The following is a 12,547-nucleotide window of genomic DNA, read 5'->3' on the forward strand; positions in this document are numbered from 1 at the left end:
CTTTCACATGATAGTATGTAATTGAGTCAAACACATGCAAAAAATTATAATATTCAGCAGGTTTTCCATACCATGTTTCAAATGGTGTCTTGCCACCAATAGCGGTAGATGGTAGACGATTAATGATGTGGCATGCGTATGTTATTGCCTCAGCCCAAAATTCTTTGCCCAAGCCAGCATTGGACAACATACACCGAACCTTCTCCAGCATAGTCCGGTTCATACGTTCTGCCACTCCATTCTGTTGTGGTATATTTCTGACGGTGAAATATCTCAAAATGCCATCATCCTCACAAATCTTATTGTAAAGATCATTTTTGTATTCTCTACAGTTATCTGTGCGAAGACACTTTATCTTTCTGCCTGTTTGAGTCTCTATCATCGCCTTCCATATGAGAAATATTTCCAGCACCTCATCTTTGATTTTCATAGTATACACCCACACTCTCCGGGAAAAGTCATCAATAAAGGTTACAAAATAGTGTTCCCCACTTAATGAAGGTGTTTTAGAAGCACCCCAAACATCATAGTGAACATAATCCAAAATACCATTAGTATTATGGATAGTTGTTCCAAATTTAACCCTTGTTTGTTTTCTCTTGACACAATGCTCACAAAACTCCAAATTGCAAGTCTTTACTCCTTTTAACAATCCTTGATCTGATAAAACTTTCAAGGATTTTCCTCCAGTATGTCCCACGCGCATGTGCCATAGCTTGGTTGTTTCTGCCTCCTTGTCATCACTGGATGTCATTGTTGTTGTCCCAATAACTGTACTATCGTGATAGTGGTACATGTTATTATTTCGCTAAATTTCCTTCATTACCACTAGTGCACCCGAACATATTCTCATTATCCCAATTTCTGCAACGACTATGAACCCCTTTGACTCTAGGGCTCCTACATAAATGAGATTTTTCTTCAATTCTTTTACGTATCGAACATCTATTAATGTTTTGATCAATCCATCATGATTTCTTAATCGAATTGAACCAATATCATATATGGTAAGAGGATCGTTATTTGCAGTGTGAATAACTCCACATTCTCCTTTTAAAAATCAACGAACCAGTCCTGGTTGGGACATATATGATAGCTACAAGTTGAATCCATCAATCATATGTCACATGGTTTGAATGACTTAGTTGTAACTAGCAAAAAATCAAAGTCGTCACAATCAGCTACATTTGAATCCATGATAGCCTTCCCATTTTTAGGTTTGGTCTTGTTTTTCAACTTTAGACAGTCTTTCTTCCAGTGCCTCTTTTCCCGGCAAAATGCATATTCATCTTTGCTGGGTCTGAATCTTGACTTGGATCTTCCTTTCTTCGTTCTCATATGATTTTGAGAACGACCTCTTAAGATCGGTGCTTCTCTTTCTCCACTCTTTTGTTTTTCTCTCTTTCTTTGTTCATAGCTGTACTAGGCAGAACAAAATTCTTTGAGAGACACTTAATCATTCCCAAGAAGTAGAGTAGTTTTGAGGTGCTCGTACTCATCGGGAAGTGAACTTAATAATACTAAGGCCATATCTCCATTACTAAAAGTCACGTCCATATTCTGCAAATCTGTCATCAACTTATTAAAGCTGGTGAAATAATTATTCATTATAGTATCAGGAACATATGTGAAGCATAACAGTCTTTTTTCATGTAAAGTTTATTTTGACTGTTTTTCTTCAAGAATTTATCCTCCAATGTATTTCATAATTTACTTGCAGAAGTTATTTTTGTGTATGAATACTTCTGTTCTCTTGCGAGGTAAGATCAAATGGTACCACAAGTAACGCGGTTGATAATCTTCCAATCTTCTTCTCACATAATATAACTATTATTTTATAGAAAGAACTTATAGATATGCCTTTATAGGCAGATAAGTTTTAGACATAGTTAATACTAATCAAAAGAAATTAAAGATGCAACATATTATAACTCCTTCCCAGTGTAGTCAAAGGGGGATTTAAGCGGAAAGTGCAATTGAAGTGTGGGATTTAGTTGAAAAAGGAGCAACGAAGAAAAAAATAAAAATATATATGTAATACAAAAAAAATGACAATTCCATTGATAATGATTTCCTCAACAATTGAGATTTCTTTTTGCCAATTACATTTATTTGTTTTGCATCACTTTATTCAAGCATAGGCAATAAGGCGCACACGTTAGTGCCTTGCCTATAGTGAAGCGCAACCTAAGTGAGGCGAAGCGCATACCCTGAGCGTTTTTTACCTTCAGCGCTTAAGCGCGACTCAAATGAGGCTTGGACAACACTGCTCCTTCCAAACAAAAAATTAGACGTGTTGTTGTTTAGTCAGACAATAACAACGAAAGCTTATCTTTGTAATTGGGAAAGAATACTTTTAATGATTTTCAAAAATTTCAGACTATACGAACTGATTTTGTCTCTTGCTAGGTTCATGCGGGTAAATACTTACCATTTGCACAGAATATTTATATTTCTCCAGTGCAAAATAGGAAGTAATTCTGAGAAAAGAAAAAGACGCAAATCAAACTCTTGTTTCCTGCACTGCAACAAAAGTTCATCGCACGAAAATAATGCTTACTATCGCATCAATTTTAGTATTCTACAGGAGAATCTAAACCAGAGTATAGTCATACTACATTTATTGTGTTTTCTATACCAGAAAGAAAAGCAAATACCAAAAGAGACTTACTCAATATCCAAGATGTACACAATTAAAGTTTCTTACAACTACGCCTAACTACACAATGGACTTGCGATGAGGATAATCCCAGAAAGCTATATTCAAAAACTCTACTCTTTTGAAAAATTTGTCACCTTTGTATAAAATTGCAGATCAAAAAAGAGATTATTGATGAGGGAAAAACCCTTGATTAAAGAAGCAAAATTCAGCAGTTTTTAACAGCTAAGAACTGCAAGAAAAACACAGTAAAGCTGAAGAGGAATTTTATCAAACACTTACAGGACAATAGGAGGGTAAAGAAGAACAAGAAAGAACTTGGTACTAAACAAAAACAAAGCAAAGAAATGCAATAGAGATAGAATTGAGTTGTAAGAAGCGATGCTTTTTACGTTCCAAATTAAGGCGAACGTGTCACCAACACAAGAAATGACAAACATGCCCTCATGATGAAGCAATAGTACCCTTTTCATTTTTGGTGATACGTTCTTCATTCCCTAAAGGTTTGTTAATGTACTATCAATTTCCAATGCTGTATAACATTCTGGTAATTGATATATTAAACTTCACACAAACTGCAACGGTCAAACACTATAGTTACACAATCAAGGATTTGATGGCAAGACTAATATAGTTCCATATTGAAAGCAAAGTGATACATTAAGCAAAAAGTATTTTTTGTACTATGTAGCCATGAAAGGGCTCTTTCCTGCATAATATGTGCAAAGAAATATTAGGAACCAAATAATTTGTAAAGTTTTCTTCACCATAAGTATATAGTGTCAAATTTGATCCATCTGCATACATATACTCGTATTAAACACAGAAGTTCAGTTTTTCATCTATTCAGCTGAATCAAAATTCAGCAAATTCATAGAAAGAAAGAAGCAGAAAGATACATTTAGCTCTTAATACCTTAATCTTTTTTTTTGTTGACACGAAGATCCTATCTCTATTTTTTGTGATGCACCAAGAAATACCCACATAATATACTATTTTTTTATAGGTAGAACTTATAGATATGCCTTTATAGGCATTTACGTTTTAGACATAGTTAACACTAATCAAAAGAAATTAAAGATGCAACATAATATAACTCCTTCCCAGTGTGGTCAAAGAGGGCTTTAAGCGCAAAGTGCAATTGAAGTGTGAGCTTTAGTTGAAAAAGGCGCAACAAAGAAAAAAAACATATATATATATATATATATATATATATATATATATATAATGCAAGAAAAAATGGCAATTTCATTCATAGTGATTTCCTCAACAATTGAGATTTTTTTTTGCCAATTACATTTATTTATTTTGCACCGCTTTATTCAAGGATAGGCAATGAGGCACACACCTTAGTGCATTGCCTATAATGAAGCGCAACCTAAGTGAGGCGAAGCGCATACCTTGAGCTTTTTTGAGTTTCAGGGCTTAAGCGCGCCTCAAATGAGGCTTGGACAACACTGCTCCTTCCAAACAAAAAATTAGACGTGTTGTTGTTTAGTCAGACAATAACAACGGAAGCTTATCTTTGTTAATGGGTAAGAATACTTTTAATGTTTTCAAAAATTTTAGACTATAAGAATTGATTTTGTCTCTTGCTAGGTTCATGCTGGTAAATACTTACCATTTGCACACAATATTTATATTTCTCCAATGCAAAATAGGAAGTAATTCTGAAAAAAGAAAAAGATGCAAATCAAACTCTTGTTGCCTTCACTGCAACAGAAGTTCGTCGCACGAAAATAATGCCTACTATCGCAATAATTTTAGTATTCTACAAGAGAATCTAAACCAGAGTATAGTCACACTACTTTTACTGTGTTTTCTATACCAGAAAGAGAAGCAAATACCAAAAGAGACTCAAGATGTACACAATTAAAGCTGCTTACAATACGCCTAACTACACAATGGATCTGCGATGAGGATAATCCCAGAAGGCTATATTCAAAAACTCTACTCTTTTGAAAAATTTGTCTCCTTTGTATAAAATTGCAGATCAAAAGAGAGATTATTGATGAGATAAAAAATCTTGATTAAACAAGCAAAATTCAGTAACTTTCAACGGCTATGAACTGCAAGGAAAACATAGTAAAGCTGAAGAGGAATTTTATCAAACACTTACAGGACAAAAGGAGGGTAAAGAAGAACAAGACAGAACTTGGTACTAAACAAAAGAAAAGCAAAGAAATGCAGCAGAGATAGAATTGAGTTGTAAGAAGCGATGCTTTTTATGTGGCAAATTAGGGTGAACGTGTCATCAGCACAAGAAATAACAAAAATGCCCTCATGATGAAGCAATAGTACCCTTTTCATTTTTTATGATACTTTCTTCGTTCCCTCAAGGTTTGTTAATGTACTGTCAATTTTCAATGTTGTATAACATTCTAGTAATTGATATATTAAACTTCACGCAAACTATAACGGTCAAACATTATAGTTACACAATCAAGGATTTGATGGCAAGACTAATATAGTTCCATATTGAAAGCAAAGTGATACAATAAGCAAAAAGTATTTTTTGTACTATGTAGCCATGAAAGGGCACTTTCCTGCATAATATGTGCAAAGAGAGATCAGGAACCAAACAATCTGCTAAGTTTTCTTCACCATAAGTATATAGTGTCCAATCTGATCCATCTGCAAACATGTTATAACATAAATGAAAATTCAAAAATCTTCATATAACACTGTATACTCGTCTCAAACATGAAAGTTCGATTTTCATCTATTCAGCTGAATCAAAATTCAGCAAATTCATAGAAAGAAAGAAGCAGAAAGATACATTTAGCTCTTAATACCTTAATCTTTTTTTTGTTGACACGACGATCCTATCTATATTTTTGTGATGCGCCAAGAAGTACCCACATAATATAACTATTTTTTTATAGGAAGAACTTACAGATATACCATTATAGGCAGATAAATTTTAGACATAGTTAATACTAATAAAAAGAAATTAAAGATGTAACATATTATAACTCCTTCCTAGTGTAGTCAAAGGGGGCTTTAAGCGCAAAGTGCAATTGAAGTGTGGGTTTTAGTTGAAAAAGGCGTAATAAAGAAAAAAAAAAGATATATATATATATATATATATATATATGTAATGCAAGAATAAATGACAACTTCATTCATAATGATTTCCTTAACAATTGAGATTTCTTTTTGCCAATGACATTTATTTGTTTTGCACCGCTTTATTCAAGCATAGGCAATGAGGCGCACACCTTAGTGCATTGCCTATAATGAAGCGCAACTTAAGTGAGGCGAAGCGCATACCCTGAGCGTTTTTGAGCTTCAGGGCTTGAGCGTGCCTCAAATGAGGCTTGGACAACACTGCTCCTTCCAAACAAAAAAGTAAATGTATTGTTGTTTAGTCAGACAATAACAACAAAAGCTCATCTTTGTAATTGACAAAGAATACTTTTAATGATTTCAACAATTTTAGACTATAAGAGCTGATTTTGTCTCATCCTAGGTTGTTGCGGGTAAATGCTTACCGTTTGCACATAATATACATATTTATTTCTCCAATGCAAAACAGGAAGTAATTGTGGGAAAAGAAAAAGACACAAATCTAACTCTTGTTGCATGTACTGCAACAAAAGTTCATCGCACGAAAATAATACTTACTATCGCAACAATTTTAGTATTCTACAGGAGAATCTAAACCAGAGTATAGGCATACTACTTTTACTGTGTTTTCTATATTAGAAAGAGAAGCAAATACCAAAAGAGACTTACTCAATATCCCAGATGTACACAATTAAAGCTGCTTACAACATGCCTAACTACACAATGGACCTGTGATGAGGATAATCCCAGAAAGCTATATTCAAAAACTCTACTCTTTTGAAAAATTTGTCACCTTTGTATAAAATTGCAGATCAAAAGAGAGATTATTGATGAGGAAAAAAATCTTGATTAAACAAGCAAAATTCAGCTACTTTCAACAGCTAAGAACTGCAAGGAAAACACAGTAACGCTAAAGAGGAATTTTATCAAACACTTACAGGACAAAAGGAGGGTAAAGAAGAACAAGACAGAACTTGGTACTAAACAAAAGCAAAGCAAAGAAATGCAGCAGAGATAGAATTGAGTTGTAAGAAGCGATGCTTTTTACGTGTGGCAAATTAGGGTGAACGTGTCATCAGCACAAGAAATAACAAAAATGCCCTCATGATGAAGCAGACATGTTGACCATCACATGCCTGCTTATCCTCTCTTATATATTAGTAGTAGAAATATAGTTTTCGGAAAATTAAAACCGTATAAAAAGACTGACATAGGAAAATTCCTCAATCAAAGCAGCCAAAAGTACAAATAAACAAATAATCTAAGATTCAACACCATGTTCAACTCTCTACCTTTAAGTCATTAACTTGTGGGGACCAAAAAAGGGGAACGGGAATGGGGAAAAGTCACAAGAGATGAAATTAGTGTTTGTATTAAACAAGTTCTTCAAGGAAAAAGAGGGAAGGAGTTTAAGAGAAATACTCTTAAGTGGAAGGATTTAACCAAACGATCAATATCTGAAGGTTGAAGTTCTCGTAAGAATATTGAAAAATTTATTTCGAAAGTCACATCTAATATTGATCAGGCTTAAACATGGTCTGAACCAATTACAATAATAGAAGTTTACCAGTTTAGCCATCGGGTGATTCCCTCTAATATATTTGGTTTGGTTGTATAGTTAAAGCTTTCAAGTAACTTTGGTCAAACTATGTACATGTTGCATTTGTTTGAGTTCTAGAATAAGCAATTTTAGCTTATCTCACTGCATAATGTTTACTTGATCCGTAAAAGGAGAAACATAGAAATGGTGATTGAGTTGGTATATTTTTGTAACCTTGTGAAGTAAGACGAGTGACTCGATGACATTTCTCGATTCACAAGATAATATTTAAACAAAACTGAGAGAATAATATATACATTAAACTCGCAGTAAAGACTAGTATCATACCTTTGGTTATATTCTGTATCATGTTGACTAACATGAAAAGGGGCTTTTCTAAAATCAAGTGCAAGAAGTCATATTTCATCGTACTGTCACGACCCAAAATCCAACTCGTCGTAATGACGCCTAACACATTTGCTAGGAAAGCCGGATATAACCATAAAGAACCATAAAAGCAGGATTTTCAGAATTAACACAAGTATGAAACCTTAACATAACATAATTATGCCATAACAAAATAAATTCCCCAAAACTGGTAACTACAGAGTCATGAGTTCTAATACGGAAATACAAGTTTGATATGACCAAATACAATACTGTTCGAAATAAGGACAACAATACATAAGAAAAGAGACGTCAAGATTGCGGACGAGAATGCAGCTCTACCTCGTCTCTCGATGCAGCTCAATAAGCAACCACGCTACTGTTGACTGGTCCTGACACCTGGATCTGCACAATTAAGTGGAGAGTGTAGCATGAGTACAACCGGTCCAATGTACTCAGCAAGTATCATAACTAACCTTGGCGAGAAAAAAGAAGAAACAATTATAAATGTTACTAGATATAACCTGTACAGTTTCACAATTCAACAAGTACAAAATAGTCATGTGGTAAAGTCATAAAGCATAGAAAGAATCGTCTACATGTGTTCACAATTACTCAGGTACTATGCTCAGTTAAGAATCCGGCATAAAAAGATGATATGCAAATAAATTAGGTAAATAACTACAGAAATTGCAAGTAAAGATGAAATGCAAAATTCAGAACAAACACTCGCCAGATTTTCCTCAATATTCCATATTTGTACCACCCACTAATCAGTTTTCCTCTACTTCGCATGTACACTATCAAGAAGTCACATGAGAGGGTGACCCTAGGGGGGTGGATCCATATGCATACGCATGCACGGCCAATTCAACGTGCTACCAGCCCGACATGGTCACAAGCTCAATATCATAATCCGCCTGACGTGGTCACAGGCCTAACAAAAAAATCCGCCCGGCATAGTCACAGGCATATCAACATAATTCGCCCGCCGTGGTCACAAACATATCAACACAATCCGCCCGACGTGATCACAGACATATCAATACAATCCATCCGGCGTATTCACATGCCTCCAGTCCAAACCATATCACACAAAAGAAAATATACAAGAACACATGTATATGATTAATGAATATCAGATTTCATGCTCCTGGACTGGTATCAATGACTTGCTAAAATGTAGGCATGTGTAAATTGTGCTATCATAGCTCAAATCAGCAATTTCATCATAGAAATAGCAATTACAAGTTAGTTCGGGGATTTAGCTTCTATGTAACCTCAAACAGGGATCAAATAGTTTACAACAAGGTTACAAATATGAGAAACATCACAACTTAAAGCTTATTAATCATTACAAGGCATATCATAGCCTAAGCACTACCCCGAGTATGGATAAATACCCCGGTGCTCGCACATGGGTTCAACTCCACACATATGTGCACCCATAGCATGTAGCTATCATAAATAACTCAGGCAACTTGTTTCTCAACCAAGTTTAGGTAAGATACTTATCTCAAGCTAACCAAATCAGTACTTTAAGAAGCCATTCCCTCACAAATCAAACTTTGGACGATCTGAATCTAGTCAGAATAACTTAATACCATCAATAAAAGCCATATGAAGTGATTCCAAAAGATAGACTAAGATCTTTAACTCACTTCAAAAAGTCAACACCGGGATTTCACCTTGGAACCCGATAAAATTCATAAATTCTTAACATCTATTCAATAACGAGTCCAACCATACCAAAACTATCCAATTCCGACCTCAAAATGACATTCAAATCCTTAATTTATGTTTAGAAAAGTTTTACAAAAATCTCCAATTCCTCCAATTTAAATCACTAATTAAATGATAAAAATAAATATGGAATCATGAATAATGGACAAATCCTAGTCAAAATCACTTACCCCAATCCAAACTGTGAAAATCCCCTCCAAAATCTCCCAAAGTTGAGCTCTACAACTCAAAATATGTTAAAATGAACCAAACTCTCGAAATAGAGTATTATATCATCTGCCAAGGCATTACCCTTCGCGATCGTGGAAAAGCCTTCGCAATCTCAAAGCAAAAAATTCCAGCTATCCAAATCCTCCTTCGCAAACGCGACACTAGAGTCGCAAACGCGACACTAGAGTCGCAAACGCGATGACCAAACCTCCAACGACTATATGATCGCGGACCTGACCACGCGATCGTGAAGAACAGCCGCGTTCCATCCTCGGACCTCCCTTCTTTCTATGCGAACGCGTCTCTCAACGCGCATTGGTGATGAACAACTACCCCAAGGCTTCGCGAACGCGAAGAGCAAAGACCCAATTTCCAGCAACAATTCTATGCGATCGCGACCTACTCTTCGTGATCGTGATGAAGGAAACCAGAAGCACAGAAATCAGCAGTTCCTCTAAGTCCAAAATGAATATGAGCTCAATCTAAATCATACCCGAGGCCCCTAGGACCCCGTCCAAATATACCAACAAGTCCTAAAACATAATACAAACTGATTCGAAGCCTAAAATCATATCAAACAATATCAAAATCATGAATCGCATGCCAATTCAAGCCTAATAAACTAATTAACATTTTCAAATTCAAAACTAATAGCGAACAAGCCTAAACACCTCGCAATGACCTCAAATTTTGAACACAAGACATAAATGACATAACGAAACTACTCAAAATCCCGGAACCAAAATCCGAACCCGATATCAATAAAGTCAACTATCACGACCCGGAATTCCCACCCTCGGGACCGTGATGGCACCTAACATTTCACTTGCTAGGCAAGTCAATGTTAGAAATAGTTTTAGCCATTTTCATAAATCCAATTAAATGATATCAAGAAACTGAATAAACTGAAATATAACTAAAATAGAGTGAGTAAACCCAAATAACAGCGATGTCTAGATACAATCTCATAACTGGTGTCACAAGTGCGCGGGCGACTAGAGTACTACAAATAAAAGTTTGAATGAAAATATAACTATTTGAAATACAGTAAATAGCTAGAAAGATATGAAAGGGGACTTCAGGGCATATGTACCTCAAATCTCCCTAAAGCAATCAATCAGAGCAATCTACTGACCGCCGCTAGGATCGACTCCAAAATCTGCACAAGAAGTGCAAAGTGTAGTAAGAGTACAACCGACCCCATGTACTCTGTAAGTTCCGAGCCTAACCTTTACGATTTAGTGACGAGGCTAAGGCGGGTCACTAACAATAACATGTATGCAGTATAATAATAATGACAATAGGAAAGGAATGCAGGAAATAACGATAAAGCAGTTAACTGATGAAGAAAAACTCAATCCTCGAACTCAGAGAAACCAGAACTGTCAGTCCTCAGAATCTCATATGAAAATACTGAAAGTTAACACAATGCAACAATGGGCATAACACACATAATTCATTGCGGCACGCAACCTGATCCCACCATGTCAATATCAATCCTACCTTATTCTACTCGTTGCGCCGTGCAACCCGATCCATAAACAAAATCAATATATGTAATCAATGCAACAACTCAATTCACAAGAATTTCTACGATTAAAGAATATAAAAGCAAAGCAATAAGGAACCCTGTACCAAATTAAGGAATGCTACAAATAATACAAAGCAACAAGACAAGCCAAATATGTGACTGTTAAAGTCTACAAGTAAGATAATTAAGACAAGTAGCAATTAATCATAGAATCATGGAAGAAACAAACATTTCAATATAAGAGTAATAAGTGAGAAGTAACAAGTTAATTCATAGGAAGCAATTAAAGCATGTGATAGTTAAGACATGAAATAAAATAATTAATAAAATACGGGAAAGCACGGAAACAATTATTGTGACGGCATATATACACTCGTCACCTCGCATATATGCCGCTACACATGTAATTCATAAAACACATAGTTCAAGGGGTCCTAGTTCCCTCAAATCAAGGTTAGACCCACCACTTACCTCGTTCCGCAATCAAATCAAAGTTCAACCGGAGCATTTCCTCTAGAATTCGCCTCCAAACCAATCGAATCTAACCAAAATTAACTTAATATCAACATACAATGCTAGGGAAATCAATTACAATACATAAAGTTAAGATATTTACTCTTTTCCCAAAAGGTCAACAAAATTCAACCCCATGCACTCTTGGTCAAAACCCGAGATTCGAATCAAAACCCGATTACCCATTCACCCACGAGCTCGATTATGTAATTAGTTTCGAAATTCGGCCTCAATTTGAGGTCTAAATCTCAATTTTACAAAACCCCCCCAATTCTACCCAAATCTTTAATTTCTACCATGAAGATCCTAGATTTAATGTTGAAAACAATTGAAAAGTAATAGGTAATTGATTAAAGTTGCTTACCAATGTTTTTGGGACGGAATTTCTCTTAGAAAATCACCTCTAGGGTATTTAGGGTTGAGAGTTTATAAGAAATTAGCTAAATCTCATTTTCTCAACTATTAGTCCAGGCGCAGATGTCGCAAATGCGAACATGCGACCATTTGATCGCAAATGCGAACTAGCCCACCCCAGCACCCTATCACAAATGTAAAGAATTGTTCGCAAATACGAACCTAACAAAATTCCTCCTACTATCGCAAATGCGATCCTAAGGTTACAAATGCGAGAACTGAGACCTATGCAAAAAAACCAGCAGACTCCTAATTCTCTAAAACACTCCGCTACGCATCCGAAACTCACCCGAGCCCTTGGGGATCCAGACCAAACATGCACGCAAGTGTAATAATATCATACAAACTCGCTCGCGCAATCAAAACACCAAAATAACACCTAGAACTACGAATCAGATATCAAAATGAATGATATTTTCAAAGAAACTCATGAACATGCAACTTTACAATGGAACGTCCGAATCATGTCAAATCAACTCCG

The 12,547-nt window shown here is 35.5% G+C and overlaps 1 long non-coding RNA gene across 2 annotated transcripts; it reads right to left on the reverse strand.

The window, feature by feature from the left end:
- Positions 1–2,035: 2,035 nt before the first annotated feature.
- Positions 2,036–7,170, reverse strand: LOC104121459 (uncharacterized). 2 transcript variants are annotated; one of them, XR_011412679.1, is made up of 2 exons: positions 6,398–7,170; positions 2,036–2,266 (listed from the first exon to the last, which is right to left on the reverse strand). It is a non-coding gene; the product is annotated as an uncharacterized lncRNA (long non-coding RNA). The 2 variants fall into 2 exon arrangements; XR_691948.4 differs by lacking the exon at positions 2,036–2,266 and adding an exon at positions 4,349–5,293.
- Positions 7,171–12,547: the final 5,377 nt, after the last annotated feature.

Source organism: Nicotiana tomentosiformis, chromosome 12, assembly GCF_000390325.3.
Source record: "Nicotiana tomentosiformis chromosome 12, ASM39032v3, whole genome shotgun sequence".
NCBI lineage: Eukaryota > Viridiplantae > Streptophyta > Magnoliopsida > Solanales > Solanaceae > Nicotiana > Nicotiana tomentosiformis.